This window comes from Loxodonta africana, chromosome 20 (assembly GCF_030014295.1).
Source record: "Loxodonta africana isolate mLoxAfr1 chromosome 20, mLoxAfr1.hap2, whole genome shotgun sequence".
In the NCBI taxonomy this organism is placed as follows: domain Eukaryota; kingdom Metazoa; phylum Chordata; class Mammalia; order Proboscidea; family Elephantidae; genus Loxodonta; species Loxodonta africana.
The window spans coordinates 45095678-45116832 of NC_087361.1; positions in this window are offsets into that span (position 1 = coordinate 45095678).

The following is a 21155-nucleotide window of genomic DNA, read 5'->3' on the forward strand; positions in this document are numbered from 1 at the left end:
CTCACTTGAGTATTTGTTGGAAATAAAAATTCTTATGAAGATTTGATCCCATATGCCAGTTTACCCAAGAATCAGTGTTTTAAATAGGGACTACAGGCAGTGGTCTGGTAATTTAAGGTCAGAAAACCAGATGTGAATAATATACAGAGTGCTTAATCACTACATGTAGGTACAGTGCTACCACTCAATAAATTTGAATAATATAGTCATTTATGCTACATCTGAGACCTACGATCATTATCTGTATATATCAACAAACAGAATTTCAGAAAAATAAAGCATAAAGCAAAATAGTCAACTGTAACTTATAGATATGTTATATCAATGCATAAAGAATTCAGAGGATACTAAAGATGGATGATCGAAAGATCACAGAATAAAAGTCAATTCAGGCTTGAAGTTTTTTGTTTGTTTCTTATTTTTTTTTGAGTCAGGACAACAAAATATGTGAGAGGGAGAACAGGGATGCATTAAATGAATGAAATTGCATCAAGAAAAGCAAAGAGGGGCAAATATGATGCATTTTGAGAAGACAGCAGATAGAGCTGACTGAAGCAGTTTCATTATAATCAAGAATAAAAGGGAAAAAAACAAGAATTTGGGGGTATATGCATACATTAGTTACACACTGATTGCTTACTCTGTAAAGTACAAACCATAATAAGAAAAGAAAATGGAAATAAAAAAAATCCTAACCTAAAAGAATTTAAAACTCCATGGAGACAAACAAACTGCAGACAGATTTGTGTTGTGGGAAAGTAAAGCAGAATGTCCTAAGGCAGGACGTAAAGATTCACCTTCTTAGTGAAGGAGAAAAGACTCGGTCAGGAAAGGGTTAGGGAAAGTGTTCCTGTGAATCTCTGTGTGATTTGTGATAACCCAAATTAGTGTGTGAATGTCGATGCGTGGGTGTATGGTATGGGTGCCTGTGCATATGTATCTATGAATGTTGTATCGGGTTGGGCCTTCTAGGCAGAGTGAGCTCCAAGGCCGGGGTGAAAGACAAGGAGGGAAAAAATGAGGAATTCCTGGTACTTTAGTTTGTGTCTGCTGTAGAATTGTCAGTAAGCGCTTTGCCATTTTAGTCAGTTCCATATTTGTCGTTGTTAGTTGCCCTTGGGTTGGCTCTGACTCATGGTGATGTTACATATAACACCGTCTTCATGATAGTCGTTATGTTTCGGTGCATGGTTGCAGTTATTGTGTCAATCCATCTCATTAAGGGTTTTCCTAAGGTTCTTACAAGCTGAATAAAAAGTTTGGTGTTTATTCTGAGAGGAGCTGGAAATAGAGTTTTATGAGATGAATGAAATGACTAGGTTTGTGTTTCAAAAAAATGTCAGCCTAAAACATGAAAAAAGGACATAAAGGAGTCAAGTCTAGAAATAAAAACCAAAAACAAAGTAACAAGTTAAAATTTCACACACCACTCTCCTATATTTGGTATTAGATAAATCAAATGTCTGCCCTCCTTAAGTGTTTACAGGTGATTTTAAAAATATTGCTGCTAACTCTCCGTCATGAGATGTCTTGTCTGTTTTGTGACCTTTGATTATGAATCATTGCTTGGTATTTATATATACAATTTTTTGAGACCTAAAGAGGATGGTTCCCTTTACGTTTGAATATTTTGCTAATTCATCCTCTGTCAAGATTCCCTGCTCAGAGGGAGTTTCCCATTTTTCCTATCATTGAAGCCTCAAAATAGAGGGAATGTAACAAAATTGTCATTTACTGTCAACAGATTAGCATGCCTCTCAACTTCCTGGTGCTCAGAATTCTCTAATCTGAGGCTAAATCACGTTTTTTAGATGGTGGTTTTGCATAACTTACCTAATATTGTGAGACTAGTAATGTCTTAGTCAAAATGGAGTAATTTTGCGATTGGAGAATCCCTCAAAAGTATTAACATGCTATAATGTATGTATTGGAAACCAGTAAGTCAATACAATTCCAAAATATACTAAGAAAGCTCTTCATATATGTGATGACAGTTAAAGTTATATGCTAATGCATGTGCCAGTGTGTATGTGGATATATGTGTGTGTGGGAGAAATTATATTTGTTATATTTTTAAACACAAGGTAATGGCTAACGATAGTTGATACTCTCAAAGTCTAATGTATCAAAACCTTCTTTACTCAGATGCACCCAAGTACAACTTGTGTTATGACTCTAAATATAAATTTATTGAAAACTGATTTTAAATTTAAATGAGTTTAAATTATTTAAACTGAATTTAAATTTAAATTAATTTAATAATTTTCTAAATCTCTATGTTCTGAAGATATAACAATAAGATCATGTGTTCCCATAAGTAAGCTAATCTCATATTTCAAGCAAACACAGGTTAGTGACAACATGTAGTAGTGAAGTGCCTTTCTGATACATTTTTCCATCATTTTGTGTTGCATTCTTTTACCTGAGATGTTATTTATTTGCATTTTATTGCAATTTAATTTGTATTATTTTTCTCTCCTTTCTCTTTCTGTATTTCTCTTTTCAGCCATCATATTTTCTGAATTACGTCCAATAAAATTTCTTTTGTATCAATATATTTCCCTGGATTCATTGTGCCTTTTAATTTATCAATTTAAGACAAAAGTATTAAAGCAATGTGCTTCTATACGGTCATACATTCCTTGGAAACATGATATAAGACAATATGGTGATGCTTAGAAAAACAGGTGGATAAAAATCTTGCCTACTCCCAGTCCTCCAACATGTAAACACAGATGTAACAGTTAATTAGGTCAACAAGGCATTGTGGTTGGCTCCCTTGCGTATTGGCTTAGAGCAGTGTGATTATTTTCTCAAGAGCTTCCTGAAAGTTTTTTTTTCTTTCTCAAACTCGAAGTATAAATTACTCATTAAAAGCTTTAAAATATACTTTAGAAAATAGATAAAATTCAATCAAAACCAATGGAAACAAGAGTAAAATAATGCTTCTATTTCAATTTATTAATAAAACATAATTATGTCAAGAAAATGAAACAGTAACATGCTCAAACATCATTTCTATTAAAATAAATCTCTGATATTTAAGTATTAACACTTTCATGTCATTCTAGATTTGAATTTAAAAACTTATCTGATAAAACCTCATAAACTAGAATATTACACCTAAAACTAATAAAATGTATTATTACATTTGACACATACAGTAACTTAAACTTTTCTGTCTATCCTGAGTAATTTAATACTGATTCTGGAAAAGCTACTGTGCTTTTATTTATTCCTAACCACTTATCATTTTTAATGATAATTAAATTAACATTTTAGTTAATCCCCAACTTAACTCCTTAGGTGCATGAATTTAATATTGCAATGAGGTTAAATTTAAAAAATACACAGTAAGTTAAATATCAAAAGCACAAAATTTTCACAAAAAAGGAAAATAACAAAACTAGAATAAATTAATGGACTTTTTTAAAAGTTAAAGTATGTTATAGTACTATGATGGAATACATTGAAGCAAGAAAATATTAAAATCAAAAACAGTATGATGTCAGAAGCACTTTTAATATAATCTAATTTTAAAAAATCATTTTTTTTCCAGTGGTATAAATCAAATGAGAAATCATTGGATATTTTTAATTATATTATCTTTCAAATCCCAGAGAATAAGAATCCTCCCTGTGAAAGTAGAAAATAGTAGATGTAACACTTAAGAGTTTTAAGTAAAAACCTGGCAGGCCAGAACCGGAATGCAACTAGTGTATACAAATTAAAAAATATATCTATATGTATATCTCTATCTATATATACCAAACTTGTTGCTGTCGAGTTGATTGCAACTCATAGTGACCCTATAGAACAGAATAGAACTACACCACAGGTATTTTTTTACAGGGTTTCCAAGGGGCAGCTGGTGGACTCAAACTGCTGACCTTTTGGTTAATAGCCACATGCTTAAGCACTGAGCCACCAGGGACCCTTAAAAAAAAATACATACAGAGCTCCTCAGCTTTGTACAATGAAAAGGTCCAGAGAATGCTCTATAGCAAAGAATATTCCAACAATCATAATATGGTCTGTGGTATGGAAGCATTATTTTCTCCTAAAACTAATACAAGCTTCTTAGAGAAATGGCTGAGTCTCTGTTTAGACAGGAGATGCACAAGATTAGCCCTTTCGTACTCTACAATTTGAATTCATTGCTTTGTGAACATTTTCTCATTATATTATGCACATATTATTAGAGAGCAAAACTTCACTTTACTGGGGCCAAACGAAAATAAAATTTCTCCCTACCAAAAATAAAGTTGACACTAAAACCTGAGGCCTATCTCTTCCAAATTTATATGTTACCACTGAAATTATTTTTAAAGATAAATAAGATAGCATCAAGACAAGTTCCTTGTAACATCCAAAGGTTGTTGAAGTGTATTGCAAACTTGAATGACCAGAAAGGAATATAAATCTAAGTTAGCAAAATCTGAAGAAAAATAATGTTTAACTGCAAAATTTCTCCCAGAATTACCAGCAGATTTTAAGATTTATTTTCATGCTCATCTCTATCAATTGATATTTAAAATTTTGAAAATGATTATCACATTCAATAATAAGATAATAAAGCAATAAAGAAGCATGTAAAGGGTGTCATCAATTTTCTTCCCTTTCTCTTGACATTTGTACATTATTATAAATTAATGTGAAAATATGCTCTGCAAAATAAAAGTGGATGTCTTCACTTGTAGTAGGGTAAGCTTTCAGAAAGATTAAACACTCTTGCACTAAATAATTGGACAATTTACCCTGTTGTTGTTAGGGGCCATCCAGTTTGTTCTGACTTATAGTGACCCCATGTACAACAGAAGGAAAGACTGTCCAGTCCTGTGCCATTCTCACAATGGTTGATATGTTTGAGCCCATTGCTGCAGCCACTGTGTCTATCCATCTCATTGTGGGTCTTCATCTTTTTTTGTTGACCTTTATCAAGCATGATGTCTTTCTCCAGGGACTGGTTCCTTCTGATAACGTGTCCAAAGTACGTGAGACAGTCTTTCCGTTTTCTCTTTTAGGGAGCGTTTCAGCTCTACTTCTTCCAAGGCAGATTTATTTGTTCTTCCGGCAGCCCATGATATATTCAATATTTTCTTATCAACACCAGAATTCAAAGGAGTCTATTCTTCTTCAGTCTTCCCAATTCATTGTTCAGCTTTCATATGCATATGAGGCAACTGAAAATACCATGACTTGGGTCAGGTTCACTTTAGTCCTCAAGGTGATATTTTCGCTTTTTAATAAACCTGTGGATTTAATCCAATTTGACCATACTAAGAAAAACTTTTTACACTGCAGCAATGTATGATGTACATTGCTATGACATAGATATAATCTGAAAGAAAAGATTTATGAAACAATATTCATCTTTGAATATGTACAACATACACTGACATTTTCTATTGTATTTAATTACAGTCTGTTCTATTACATACATATATAATTTATTTTTAATGGAAATTGCAACCTCTCAATTGCCTTCAAATCAACTAATGGATCATGCCTCGCAATATGAAAAACATTGCTTTTTGCAGTCCACTGAAACCGGATATACCAATCCAAAGCAACTATGAGTCACAATCATTAGTGCATGGTGGTAGTAATAGCTAAAAATTAAAAAAAAATGCAGCAATTATTAATTTTAGGCACTTTTCTAAGCACTCCTTACATATAAAATATCCTATAAAGAAAAAATAGCATGTGTCCAGATTCAGGGTCATTCTCTTATTCACTATGTTTCCAAGGTTCTTACTGATTTTTTTTTCTTTTATTTTCTATGATTTGAAGCTTGTTGATACAGAAAAGCATTTACATAAAGAGGAAAAACAGAAGCTCCTTTATCAGTATGTCTGACTTATAACTAGAACAACAAGCACGAACTGTTAAAACTGAGAGTTAACAATTCTTCAGAGAGTGATTGTGTTTTATTTAGAACACAGGTGAACATAAAAAATTTGTAGTTCTATAAAGTGATAACCTGCATAAATGGTTTAAATAGGCATGGGAGATTGATTTCATGGATATTTACTTGGCAACCAGATGTCATGTATCCATGTCTGAAATTCCTAAAATTACGGTCACATTGAATTATGTCAGTTGTCCTGTCATCAGCTGAATGGACAATGAAAGTTTGTTAATGAATTTGAGGACAGTCATGTTACCAGAATCAGTACAGGTAGTCCCCGACTTACAATGGGGTTCCCTTCAGACAACTCTGTGGTAGGTCGGTTCTGACACAAGTCCAGTACCTTTTTTTTTTCTCATTATTATTGCCTTTTATTATCAGTATCTTTATAAATCTGATCTTCATCTTTGAACGACTGCTAGTGAAGATCGGATAATGATAACATCAGCAAATTATACACTACAACCTTACATGTAATACATATTACTAAAATAAAAAGTACAAAGAAAAGTAGACTGTCATCATAAATATGCACATTTCTTCATTACTTGAGTATGCAGTAAATTGCTGATTATCTATACTCCGATTGCTTCTTTGCTTACCCAAACAGCTATTATTTTCCAAAATAATGGAAAAGTAATTTTTGTAATTGGTTATGGTTTTTAAAAAACAAGCACATTTTGTATCTATTTTCTTTACCTAGAGTGTTCTATACAAATCCTGGGGTTGCCATTGAAAAGGTGCCATCCATCCATCCCACCACCATGCGATGGACTTCACCTCCAAGTATTCTGGGAACTACATCCCTCATGTCATTTACTGAAAACATATAAGCTAAAATTAGGCTGTAAGAGTGTCTGGGACACTCTCCAGGTAATCTCTTTCAAATGTAACATCTTAAAGAGAAGCTTCTGAGAAGTTTCAGTGGGAAAACACCTTCCAGAAAGTAATGGATGTTTTACATCCCCAAACATTTCAGTCCCATCTGTGAGTGTAACCAGATCTGACATTTCTTTCTCACCCTAAGCAGATGTTAATCAGCTGCAAGCACACCCACCACAAACCGGGAGCTCCTGTGAGGCTATAACAAACCATTCTTAGGCAAAGGGTTATAAAACACCACTGTTTGCGTTCTGTTTTAAAGTTACAACCATCATCCCATTTAATCTTTAAAATAGTCCCGTGGCTGAGGCATTATTAATCTCCCTTCTTCTGAAGCAGTCTGAGGAATACTTAAGATTGATGCTCCAATTTGAGTGGTATTTATTTATCTACAGAGGAACTGAGGTGATTGTTAGGGTCATTTTTTCTAAAAAGTGTTATAATCTGAAAACACAACTGAAGAAGAGAAGAACTACTCAATTAAGCCCTGCAGTACCAATACATAAATATATATGAAGTATTAATGTGCTAACAGGCTAATATGGAAGCACGGTTTCTCCCTCAGCATTGTAAATGATCTACATATTTCTTCCACATTAGACATCCTTAGCATTTGATTAAAGACTGTAATTGGCAGTCTTAAGGCTCACAATGCACAATGGAACCATAGTATGTTTTCTTCTCTTATATTTTACATTTTAGTATTTTTAAATAAGAGGATGAATGTTATGAAATAAGCGCATATTATGTAAGCAATTTTCAACCTTAACCAGGTATTTTTTCTTTACTATGGCTAATGCCCTATTAAATTATGGTAATAGGTGCTAAGAACCAAATATGTTACTATAAAATTAAAAAAGAAAAAATACAACTTTCCTGCTCTCCCAGCTTAATGCAGTATATTATAAGAATCTATTTCCTGTTTTAAAATATGTCATTTGAATATATTCTTAAAATTACTTAACTGACAAGAAAAATTGGAAGAGAAATCAGCTGTAACTTATATTGTTAAATATTCCCCAACACACGCATACACACACACTAAAATATGTTGTTATTAGGTGCCTTTGAGTTGGTTCCGACTCCTAGCAACCTTGTGTACAACAGAAGGAAACACGTCTGTTCCTGTACCATTCTCACATTCATTGCTATGTTTGAGCCCATTGTGGCAACCACTGTGTCAATCCATTCTGAATGTCATCTGTAATTTTATAAAAATTATGGACCATATAAAAATATTACATGGCTCCAAAATATAGCTCTATTTTTTTCCCTCATTATATATATTTTTTCTTACTTCAATATATTCACACTCTTTTATTAGGCTCTTATTACTTGAATGTCACTTGAAATAAATTATTTTTTCTGGACCTATAATGTCAAAAATACTTTATACTAAATTATAAGAAAATATAAAATATTATACTATATACTCTAACTTGCTTTCAGTAAGGTAAGACTCAGAGACTCGATAGGAATATTTTCTTAATTGTTAAACTTACTTCATAGTAGTGATTGACAAATGCTGAGACAAACAAAAGTATAAAGGTCAGAAAACCATTCATTAATATAAATTTAGCTGATGTAAGCTGCGTTCTTAACATATGTCCTTTTTATCATGATATTAGCTGGTCACTCTTGAGTTAGGTTTAATTTTGTTTTTTTTATAATACAGCATATATTCATACCTTTTATCACCACTCATGAAACAGTTGAGTCATATATTATTTTGTTTAGAAAACAAACCAACAAAAATTAACCCAGTGAAATTTCCCTTTTTCAATGCTTTTCTTTCAATATCTAGAATATTTTCTGAATTATACATTACTAGATCTTGTTGGAAACCCTAGTGATGTAGTGGTTAAGAGCTACGGGTGCTAAACAAAAGATCGGCAGTTTGATCCACAAGGAGCTCCTGGGAAACCCTATGGGACAGTTCTGCTCTGTTCTATAGGGTCGCTATGAGTAGGAATTGACTTGACGGCAAAGGGTTTAGATCTTGTTAGACTGATTTTATTTAAGTCAAAACTATATTTACAATCTCTGGTTAAAAAAAATCAAGCTCTGTTAAAATATGCATAGTGCCATCATATGTATAGAAACTATTACCTTTCTTGGTATCAATTTTGGACCATAAACTATATCATACATCATTATGAATAATTTGTTTTTCAGTCTAATAATATAAGTGAACTAAAGCCCATTGCAGTAAATCCTCACATTTAAGCTTATAACTGAGAATAATTACTTGATAACGGTAAAACACGGTCCCTAATATGGGTGTTACACACAATGTCAAAAGTATGGATAAACTTGAACAACTAAGTTGATATATGAATTTATAAATACATATATTTATGCAATATAATTTTGTTTACCAATTTTTATTTATTTTCATATAAATAGCTCTCATGTTGTTAGCCTCAGGCTCTTAATGCTATATCCAATATTTCATACTATTTATTGTATATTTTTCTAAATTCCTTGTAACAATAAATTACTAATTATTATTAATGATAATTGGAGAGACACTAAAATGTCTTCCCTTCTACCTCTACATAGACAAATGAATAACAAAGGCAATTTATTTTTGAAGAAGAATGCAAAACAAAATTACAGTTTGGTAATACCATTTGAATTACATTTGAGACTCACTATCTCCTCTTTTTTTTTTTTTTTCAAGATACACACAATACAAAACGTTAGCAATAATTTTGGAGACAAATGAATGATATTTGTGCCACAAAATTATGTAGATCACTAGAAAGGATCATGACTATACTGGAGATAAAGGTCAAATTTTGGCACTGAGGTGGCTGCACCGTTTTTATGTCAAGCAACAGGCCATCAGGAAGGTCACCCTTGATGAGGACTGGCACAGAGAGAGATTAGCAATGACATTTCAAATGAGCTTGATTCAAACAACTTACATTTCTAGGTTCAATGTTCTTAGGAATTTGTACAAGCAAGCAATGATAATAACTGCAATTTGTACTAATGCAGCTGTAAGTCTTAATAGCCACAATTTCATCTTACTGATACTATTGTATATCACAGCAAATTGCAAATCTCAGATTTGATGATTGAAGATCACATTATCTCTTCACATAACCAAACCAAAAAAAAATATAAATTTGTATTTTCACAGAAATACTGACAAATTTTAAGAGAGTAAAAAAATTAAATAATAGTCACTAAAATAAAATCTTATTTCAGCAAAATGTGATAGGTTTCATAACTATCCCCTAAATTTAAATAGTTTTCATTCAAAATAATATTTCAAATATTACATGATACATATCATATATATGTGTATAGGTACACTCACATGTATATGTTATTATATGTGTTAGTGCATATAGTTTTAGAATATATTATAGTAATATAAATTATATTTATATATTATGTATAAAACTTCACAAATGGTTCTAATATCGCAGAATATATAATATCAGTATCATGGATTGAATTGCTTTTCCCCTAAAATATGTGTCAATTTGGTTAGGCCACGATTCCCAGTATTGTGCAGTTGTCCTCCATTTTGTGATTTTTTTTAATGTGTTATAAATCATAATCTCCTTCTGTGGTTAAAGAGGAAAAGGGTAGGATGTAATACCCTTACTCAGGCCACATCCCTGATCCAATGTAAAAGGAGTTTCCCTGGGGTGTGGCCTGCACCATCTTTTATCTTACGAGAGATTAAAAGGAAAGGTAAGCAAGTAGAGAACTGGGGACCTTATACTACCAAAAAAGCAGTGCCGGGAGTAGAGAGTGTCCTTTTGACCCGGGGTTCCTGTATGGAGAAGCTCCTAGTCCAGGGGAAGATTAATGACAAAGACCTACCTCCATAGCCAACAGAGAAAGCCTTCCTCTTGAGCTGACCCCCCCAAATTTGGACTTCTAGCCTACTAGACTGTGAGAAAATAAATTCCTCTTTGTTAAAACCATCCACTTGTAGTATTTCTGTTATAGCAGCACTAGATGACTAAAACAATTGCTATACATATATATGTATAAAAAAGAGAGGACAGGAATAGTTTTTTTTTTGAGTAACAAATAAGCATCAGAATTGGTGGATTTTTTAATATTTTGGGGACTGTATTTTTTAATTTATTATAATGCTTTCAAATATTTATTAGAAAAATATTTTGCCTTAATTACTAATTATTAACATCTTTCAAATCATTATTCACATGGCAACATTTAAAATATGTTTTGTTTATTTAAATAACTTTTGATAAGTTGTTGTCACTAATCTAATTAACTTTTTTCCCAAATAGATAAGTAATTTGAAAATATCTTTATTTCAATTTTTATAATTAACTTTATGCTAAAAGAAGGAAAGCAATATTGAATTTCCTGGAATATAAAATAAAATCAGAGAAAATTTGGTTATTAAATAGGGAACATCCTTGCATCAGATACTGTAATTATTGTTTTTATCGATTAATACATTAGCTTATATCCACCTCTTGTCAGTCAGTTTGTAGTACTGTGGTGCTTTGTGTGTTGCTGTGATTCTGGAAGCTATGCCACCGGTATTTCAAATACCAGCAGAGTCACCCATGGTGGACAGGTTTCAGCAGAGCTGCCAGACTAAGATAAACTAGAAAGAAGGATCTGGCAATCTATTTCTGAAAAAATATATATATATCAGTGAAAACATTACTGACAGCAGCATAACGTTGTCCAATATGGTGCTGGAAGATGAGCTGCTCAGGTTGGAAAGCATTCAACATGCAATTGAGGAACAGCTACTTCCTCAAGGTACAGTCAGTCTTAATTTCCTGATGTGGCACAACTCAAAATGAGAAGAAACAGCTGCAAACATCTATTATTAATAGGAAGGTGAAATTTACAAAGTATGAATCTAGGAAAATTGAAAATTGTCAAAAATGAAATGGAAGGCGTAAAGATCATCATCCTAGGCATTAATGAGCTGATACGGACTAGTATTGACCATTTTGAATTGGACGATCATATATGGTCTACTATGCTGGAAATGACACATTGAACAGAAACACCATCCCATTCATTATCAAAGAGAACATTTCAAGATCTATCTTACAGTACAATGCTGTCAGTGATAGAATAATATCCATACACCTACAGGAATGTCCAGTTAATATGATTATTAAATGTATGCACCAACTACTAATGCCAAAGATGAAGAAATTGAAGATTTTTTGCTAGCATCTGAAGTCTGAAACTGATCAAACATGCAATCAAGATGCATTGATAATTACTGGTGACTGGAATGAGAAAGTTGGAAACGAAGAAGTATCAGTAGTTGGAAAATACGGCCTTAGTGATGGAGATGATATAACAGAATTTTTCAAGACCATTAACTTAGCCCTGATGGTGAAGTGGTTAAGCACTGGGCTCAATTTTGAATCAAACTGCTCCTTGGAAACCTCGCGGGGCAGTTCTACCCTGTCCTATAGGGTAACTATGAGTTGGAGTCAACTGGTTTTTTTTTTTTGGTTTATCGACTTATTCATTGGAAATACCTTTATTCAACTACATAAATGGACCTCACCAGATGGAATGCACAGGATTCAAATCAACTTTATCTGTGGAGACAATGGAGAAGCGCAATATCATCAGTCAGAACAAGACCAGGGGCCGACTATAGACCATTAATTGCTCCTATGCAAATTCAAGGGGAAGCCGAAGAAAATTAAAACAAGACCAGGACAGCTAAAGTACAACCTTGAATATATTCCATGTGAATTTAGAGACTATCTCAAGAATAGATTTGCCCCTTTGAACACTAACAACCACAGGACCGAATGAATTGTGGGATGACATCAGGGATATCATACATGAAGAAAGAAAAAGGTCATCAAAAAGGCAAGAAAAAAAGAAGAGACCAAAATGCGTGTCAGCAACAGTGAACCCCTGAGGGAGCAGGAGGTCAGTGGGATGCAGACCCCAAATTCTCATAAAAAGACGAGACTGAATGGTCTGACTGAGACTAGAGGAATCCTGGCGGTCATGGTCCCCAAACCTTCTGTTGGCCCAGGACAGGAATCATTCCCGAAGACAACTCATCAGACATGGAAGGGACTGGACAGTGGGTAGGAGAGAGATGCTGATGAAGAGTGAGCTACATGTATCAGGTGGACACTTGAGACTGTGTTAGCATCTCCTGTCTGGAGGGGAGATAGGAGGGTAGAGAGGGTTAGAAACTGGCAAAACAGTCATGAAAGGAGAGACTGGAAAGGCTGACTCATTAGGGGGAGAGTAAGTGGGAGTATGGAGTAAGGTGTATATAAGCTTATATGTGACAGACTGATTTGATTTGTAAACGTTCACTTAAAGCTCAATAAAAATCATTATTAAAAAAAAATGTGTGTCAGAACAGACTCTGAAACTTCCTCTTGAACATAGTTCAGCTAAAGCAAATGGAAGAAATGATGACATAAAAGAGCTGAACCAAAGATTTCAAAGGGTGGCAAGAGAGGACAAAGTATTTTACACCCTCTCTTCACTTATTGACGTGGTTGGGTTCCACAGACTGGGCGGTTATGTAAAATCACCATTAAGTAAGGGTTAGGGCTCCATCACTCACCACCTATGGGGTCCTCACATGTCTGGGGATGAACATGGCACATTGGGTCCCCCTTCTCCACCATGGCTTCCTCACCACCTCAGATCCCTCAGGGGTTGGAGGTGGTGGTGGTGGTCAAGTGCTGCCCACCATGTGCTACCTCTGCCACATGCCCTGGGAGGGAAGCTTGCTTGTGGTTGCTCTGCCCTAATCCTTCCTGCAGCCCTGCATGGCCACCTTTGCTTTCCCTCCTCCCTGCCTCCCCACACAGACCTCCCTAGCACCTTCAAGCCTTTGCCCAGCCTCCCCCTTCCTACCTTCAAACTCTTGTCTCACCATCACCCAGTGCCTTCTGTGGCCTGATTAAAACATAGTGTAGGGATAGCTCAAGACATCCTGTGGCTGGTTCACAGCAGTCTCTCTTGTGGCCGGGTCGTTGTAGGCGCCTCTGGTATATCATTTGGGGTGACCTGTAGAGGGTGCCATGGGCCTGGCTATGGCCCAACTTTGGGCCTGGCCCATTTGAGGTGTTGCTTGAGAATTTTTTTCAAAGTTGTCGTAAATGTGAAATGTTGGATAAAGAGATAGTCAATAAGTGAGGAGTAAGTGCAATGAAATGTGCAAAAACCTGGAGTTAGAAAACCAAAACAGAATAGAATGCTCTGGATTTTTCAACCTAAAAGAACTGAAGAAAAAATTCAAGCCTCGAGTTGCAATTTTGAAAGATTCTATGGGCAAAATATTGAACGACACAGGAAGCATCAAAAGAAGATGGAATACACAGAGTCACTGCACCAAAAAGAATTGCTGAACATTCAACCATTTCAGGAGGTAGCATATGTTAGATTTGTGTTTTCAATATCAATCAATCCAAAGTTGTTTCTTATTTTTGGTGTGATTTTTTTTTTTTTTTTGACTCATGGATTATTTTAAAGAGAATTGCTAAATCAGCAAAGTATTGAGGAATTTCTAGATATTTTACTTTTAATGCATTTTAATATAATTGCAATTTTGTCAGGTAATATATGCTAAGTAGCCTTAGACATTAATTTGTGTATAATGGGAGCTGTATCAGTTGCTCTCTGTTAACTTCTGTTAAAGGATAATAAATTCCTCATCTTCAGAAAATCAACCCACATTTCTCTTTAAAAACACCTGGGTAATGCAGTAAAGCTATTCTATGCACTTGTGTGCAAACTGTTTTTGAGGCTCAGCAGGAAATAGAGATAAGAAGGAGTACATCCTGTAATTTTCCCTGAATTTTGCATCATTCTGGAAATGTCAGATTTTAGGGTCACTAAAAATTTTCCTGGTACTAGAGTAAACTGTGAAAAGTAAGATGTGACTCATAGTTAATACTGATTTACTAAAGTTGAATCTATAAAGCACTTATACTGTCTCCTATAATTAGCAAATTCTCTAAGGATTCCTTTCTACTCCAATATGATCATACTACTGCTATATTTTAAATAAATCAGCAAAAGTACCGGGCGACACTTCATTCTGTTTTACAAAATGTCACTATGAATTGGAGCCAACTCTACATCACCTAAAAAAAACAACACATCATCATAAAGCTCCAAATTTAGCATCAATCTTCATAATTAATATTTAATCATGAAGCGCAAATTGACTCAGCAATGAGTTTGGTTTTTTTTTGGTTTAAGGGCAACCAAATGCAGTCAATATGAAGTAGACAGGGTTTAGATTTCATATGACATTATTTTAAAGGAGGCTTTATAGCCTGGCATTACTGATCTAACCTTTGTGACTGATGGTTAGACTTGAATCAGAAATCCTTACTTGTAAAGCATTTACTTGATAATTTAATAATAACAATCATCTACGTTAGATTGATAGTCAAATAAAATATTAAATTGAAGGACAATGCAAAAGCCTGTTATCCATATTACATATTTGAAATAATTTCAGATGATTCAGAAATTAATTTTACTGCCTTAATGAACTATTCATTTAATAAAATCCCTTACCATTTTTTAACTGACCTTAATGTGCAGAATTTTTTTTAATTTAAATTATACTTAAGGAAATTATAGAAAAATTACCAATGAATAAGTCAAATTTTATTTATAAAAGAAAAGTAGCCACAAACAATTCTTTTTATGAAGCACTACAAAGTTGTGTTAAATAGGTATTGCATTGTATATAATTAAAATGGGTGTCTTCTTCATTCAAGTAGATATAGGAGACTAAATGGGTGTCTCCTGTCTGGAGGCGGATGAGAAGGCAGAAAAGGACAGGAGCTGGTTGCATGGACAGGGGAAACCTGGGGTGGAAACGGGGAGTGTGCTGTCACATTACAGGAATTTCAACTAGAGTCACATAACAATATGTGTATCAATTTTTGTATGAGAAATTAACTTGAGCTGCAAACTTTCACCTAAAGCACAATAAAAAGAATTATAATAATAAAAAAACAAAATGTCAAAAAAAAAACAGAATAATGTTACATTGTATATAATTTTATCATATGGGTTAATTATCAATGACTCATTTGTCCTTTATTTGCAGAAAGAGGACATTCTTAATGTTTTGTAGGAAGTCTCAGCTACAAATCCAATCTGAAAACCATGGATTAAGGTTCTCTCTGCTCAGGCTCCTAGGGTAGACCAGTGGGACTTCCACATTTAGTCATCACCTGCCACAGGCTAGGAGTGGTGGATTTACTGTTATTTCTTAATGGAAAAATGATTTATCATCATTGTAAAATCCCCTTTAGCAGAGAATTAAGGGTGTATCCATTCGGAAACACATGGATTTTTTACTCCTTTAATCCTATGAAACAGATATTCTTTCTATACTAACCTGGAATATCAATAGCTTCCTCTTAAAAAGTCAGAAAGATGATTTGCTTCCCTTTATTTTATATACACACACATATATATACATGTAATATATTTATATAAGTGTACAGTAACATTGTTATATCTCATTAGATTCCCTTTTTTTTTTTGCTGTAACTTTTTACAGGAGATTTCATCTTTGTTTAGTTATTTGTGCTTTTCAACATTTTTCAACTAATATTATCCCTACCCCTTCTTTATTAGCATCCATATCTCTAATTACTGTTATGACGAATTAGATATTTATTTATTTTGTTGTCTAATTCTTGTAGGTTGTAGCCACTGTGTTTGAAACAAACTATGCAAACCCATTGCCATCGCTAGTGGCTTCCCAACCAGAGCACAATTCAGACTTTCTTTACTTTATTTAAGTTTTCCCTGGAAAGTGAGCCTTCTTCACTTTGTCCGTGCAAAGAACATAGGAACTGTGCACTATCCTTCAGTAATGACCTGTGAGTTTCATAGTTGAGTGTTATGAATTTGCTGTGACTTTGAGGATGGTCTTATTGACACACATTATATATCTGTAATTATCCAACTTTGGCAAAATTTACATTCCCCTTAACCATGAGTGGAAACCCTGGTGGAGTAGTGGTCAAGTGTTATGGCTGCTAACCAAAGGGTCGGCAGTTCGAATCCTCCAGGCGCTCCTTGGAAACTCTACGGGGGTGGGGGGGTTCTACTCTGTCCTATATGATCTCTATGAGTCAGAATCGACTCGACGAGACTGGGTTTTGGTTTGGTATCCATGAGTAATTACTTAAAAAAAAAAAAAAAGGCTGGTAAAAAGCAAATTCCATCTGTGGGTAATATTCTAAGCTATTATCATTTATTTAACATCTATAGCATTGGGAGCCAATTCTTTGACCTCTGTGCTTCAGTTTTCCTGTCTGTACAAGGACATAATAGTACTCATTTCACAGAGTTGTTGTGTGAAATTGTGAGGGAAGCTTTTACATGGTTCTTGGCACAATGGACATACCCAACTACTTCTTCATTGTTTTCCCAGCTTCAGCTCTTATGCTAACCCTATGACATCTCAGAGTCTCCACTCTACTCAAAAGCTAGAGTGTTTGCTTTAAAAATTAATTAGTTCCTGTCTCTTTCCTGTACATTTTACACAGGTGAGAAGTGTAAGTATTTACAATGTTTAACAAGGTTTCACACAATGTCACTTCTGTTTAGCCTGTAGTTCATTAGCCACTATCTCCACCATTGTCTCATCCTCCATATGCACTGTTCTCCTGGCTTTTCCTTAATCCTCCTTTTGCCCTGGAATTTTGCACTTATTGCTCCCTGGCCCTGGGATTATTTTTCATACAAATATTGTGGCAAATTATTTCCAATTTCAAGTCTTTGCTTAAATGCTGGCAACACCAAGTGAAGCAGACCCTGGCAACCCTATTTAAAGTGTCGATTTATTCTCCAGGATCTCTGTATTCTGTGTTTTTTAAATACAAATAAGCTGCTCCATCATGATCACTTATGTTATATTTAGTCATTTTTGCTCTTTTCTGTCTACTAAAGTATAGACATCAAAAGACAGGAATGCATTAGGTGGTTTCGTTCATTGATATACCACATGACTTAAAGCACTGCCTGGATTCTAATAGGTGCTAAATACATATTTGTTGAAGAAATGGGTGGATTAATGGAGGTTACCATGAGTTAGGTCCAAGAAAAGCATAGTTCAGTGGTGCCACAGAAGATATCTCATATTTAACAGAAAGACATGTATGACTTCAAGACAAAAAAATATTGTTTTTGTCCATTAAGATGCATTTAATTCTACTTAGAACCAATGAAACTAAATATTCATGGTTTTCCATAAATACCTACTGAGGTTTGGGGTGGGGTAAGAGACAAATGTAACATGACTCATAGAGAAACATGGCAAGAGTTTTAGATAATTCCTGAAAGTTATTTAAGGTAAAATAGGGGTGCATTCAAAATCATGTATATATCAGCCAATAATCACAAGACACTTGATAAACTGCGTAATTATGAGACTGTCTTGGCACAAGGCGAAAAACTGAAAAAAAAAAAATTTCTTCCAAAAAGAATAATTTATTCATTTCCTATGCCCAAACTGAAATATTACCATCTAAAATTTATTTTACAATTATCTCTAATGTAAAATGCTTAAGCAGAAACTTAAATGCAAGGTCATAGACGTAAACTTTATTTTATTTGAAAGATGTAGATTAGGAATACCAATCTAGATGAAAAAGAATACATCTTCTGAGCAACAGAATTAAAATGCTTTTGCTTTATAACAAGATGAAGCATTAAGAACACAAATAACTGAAGGTCAGGCATACCTTGCTTGATAAATTAGTGATTAAATGGCGATCAAATATATTCATACTAGTTTGACTACAGATAATCTATAATTTAAATTATAGAATCCACAAGAAATTCATATTTAGTTGAAAACATTTGGTAGGGTTAATTTCCAGATTTTTTCAGTGCATGTTCATCTTTCATTTTTAGTTTTAATGCTAACGTTACCTGATCCCATTATACATTGTTTGTTGTGAGAAGGCAACATTTCCGTAGTCTCAGTAGGTACTGACAAGGGAGTTAATTACTGCTGCAATCTGGATTAATTTAATTCCATCCAAATGAGCATTGATTGGCTTCATCATTATAATTATGAAAGTTCTCAAAATGGACTCAACCTCAAAGATCTTTGTTTAGCTGCCTTATATTTAACCTTTTCATAAAATCAGACGATAATAAGAAGTGCTTATTTCTATACAGGTAGAAGAGCTCAGGCTGCTAACCGAGAGTTTGACAGTTTGAATCCAACAAGTGCTCGTTGGAAACCCTATGGGGCAATTCTACTCTGTCCTATAGGGTCGCTTTGAATAGGAATTGACTTGACAGCAATGGTTTTTTTTTTTTTGGTTTAAATGTTTTCATAATCTTTATCCTACAGTAAGTAGCAGATTAGAAAGAAGAAAATTCAGTAGATAGGTGGATAGATAGGAAGATGATAGATAGATAAATAGACAGCAAGACAGACAGGCAGACAGACAGACCAGACAGATAGACATGTAGATAAGTAGATAGATGATAAATAATAGATAGACAGATGATAGATAGATAGATAGATAGATAGATAGATAGATAGATAGATAGATAGATGATAGATAGATAGATAGATAGATAGATAGGTAGATAGGTAGGTAGGTAGGTAGGTAGATGGATGGATGGATGGATAGCGGGATGGATGGATAGGGGGATGGATGGATGGGGGATGGATGGATAGGGGGTTGGATGGATAGGGGGATGGATGGATGGATGGATGGATGGATGGATGGATGGATGGATGGATGGATGGATGATGGATGGATGGGGGATGGATGGATGGGGGATGGATGGGTGGGGGATGGATGGGTAGGGGGATGGATGGATACGGGGATGGATGGATAGCGGGATAGCAGGATAGGTAGGTAGGTAGGCAGGCAGGCAGGTAGGTAGGTACGTAGGTAGGTAGGTAGGTAGCAAGCAAGACAGACAGGCAGACAGGACAGATAGATATGTAGATAGGTAAATAGATGATAGATAGACAGACAGGTAGGTAGACAGATGCATTTAAGTCTACCTGTACTCAGGAAGAGCTTAAGGACAGCAGAATGAGGCATTGACCAGTCCTGTATCAACCTCATAATGGTCAGCATTTTACAGTTCATTACTGAAGCCTTTCTGCCAATCCATCTAACAGAGGGGCCCCCCTGCCCTCACTGGCCCTCTATATCACTAAACATGATGTCCTCCTCCAGCAATTGATCTCCCTTGATAATGGGTCCAAAGCAAACTAGTTGGGCAGTGTTTTGTTGTGATGCATAAGGTTTTCCTTGGCTAATTTTTGGAAGTAGATCAGAAGGCCTTTCTTCCTTGTCTGTCTTAGTCTGGAACCTCTGCTGAAACCTGTTGACCATGGGTGACCCTGCTGGTATCTGAAATGCCTTTGGCATAGCTTTTAGCATTATAGCACTAAGCAAGCCAGTACAGTATGACAAACTGACAGAGGGGTCGTATAATTTTTCTAAGGGGACTTGTTCAATAACGAATATGTCTAAGTGAAATAATCAACAACTGATTGCCACTTTTTATAAACCAACAGATGGATACAATAATAGTATGCTTTATATACATGATAATAGTGATAGCAGATATAGGCCTGGAAGCTAAGTTCAAAACATCACCCACAAAACTGTGTGTTGACTGTGCCCTGTCTGTACAGTAGCGGGGCAGAGGAACAAGAATAAGCTGGGTAAATAAAAATTATACATATGCCAGCAGGGTCAAGAGACAGAGTGGTAACTCATTTTCTATTTCCCCAGTCTTATTCTGCTCCATCCATTAGCAGCAGATCAAGAGAAAAAAAAAAAAAAAAAAAAATCTCTTTGCCTGTAAAGAACATAAAATACTAGCGATGTTAATAAAATTTTGTACCTCAGGTTCATCAGGACTTTTGTGGATAAGTCTGGTAATATCTTTTCTTATTGCATTGTATGTTCTATCAGGGCTGAGGCTCAGGTAATTCTAATGCTCTCTCAATTATTATTATGAACTATAATAGCTATTTTGCTCTGTTGCCAAATGTCTTCAGGTCTTCGTCTTCTAATCAAATGGTATTTTACCATTTACTGTCTTGTGTTCATGTAAGCCATCTGACTAGTCAAAATTAATTAATTTTGTGAGGCAGCTTTGACAGACGTTGCCAGACTGGAGTATTAATTGTTGATGGATCTTGGGCTGAGAAGATGGGTGCACCGTCTATAGCTTGTCAGAAATGAACATATGAGTGAGAAATTTCAGTTCTGATTTATTTATTTACTTTTTAACCCTACTGTAACCTAACCAAAACCCCAAAATAATTTAACAGCTCTTGTAGATTTGGGCTCAAGCATAAAAACAATTGTGAGGATGGAGC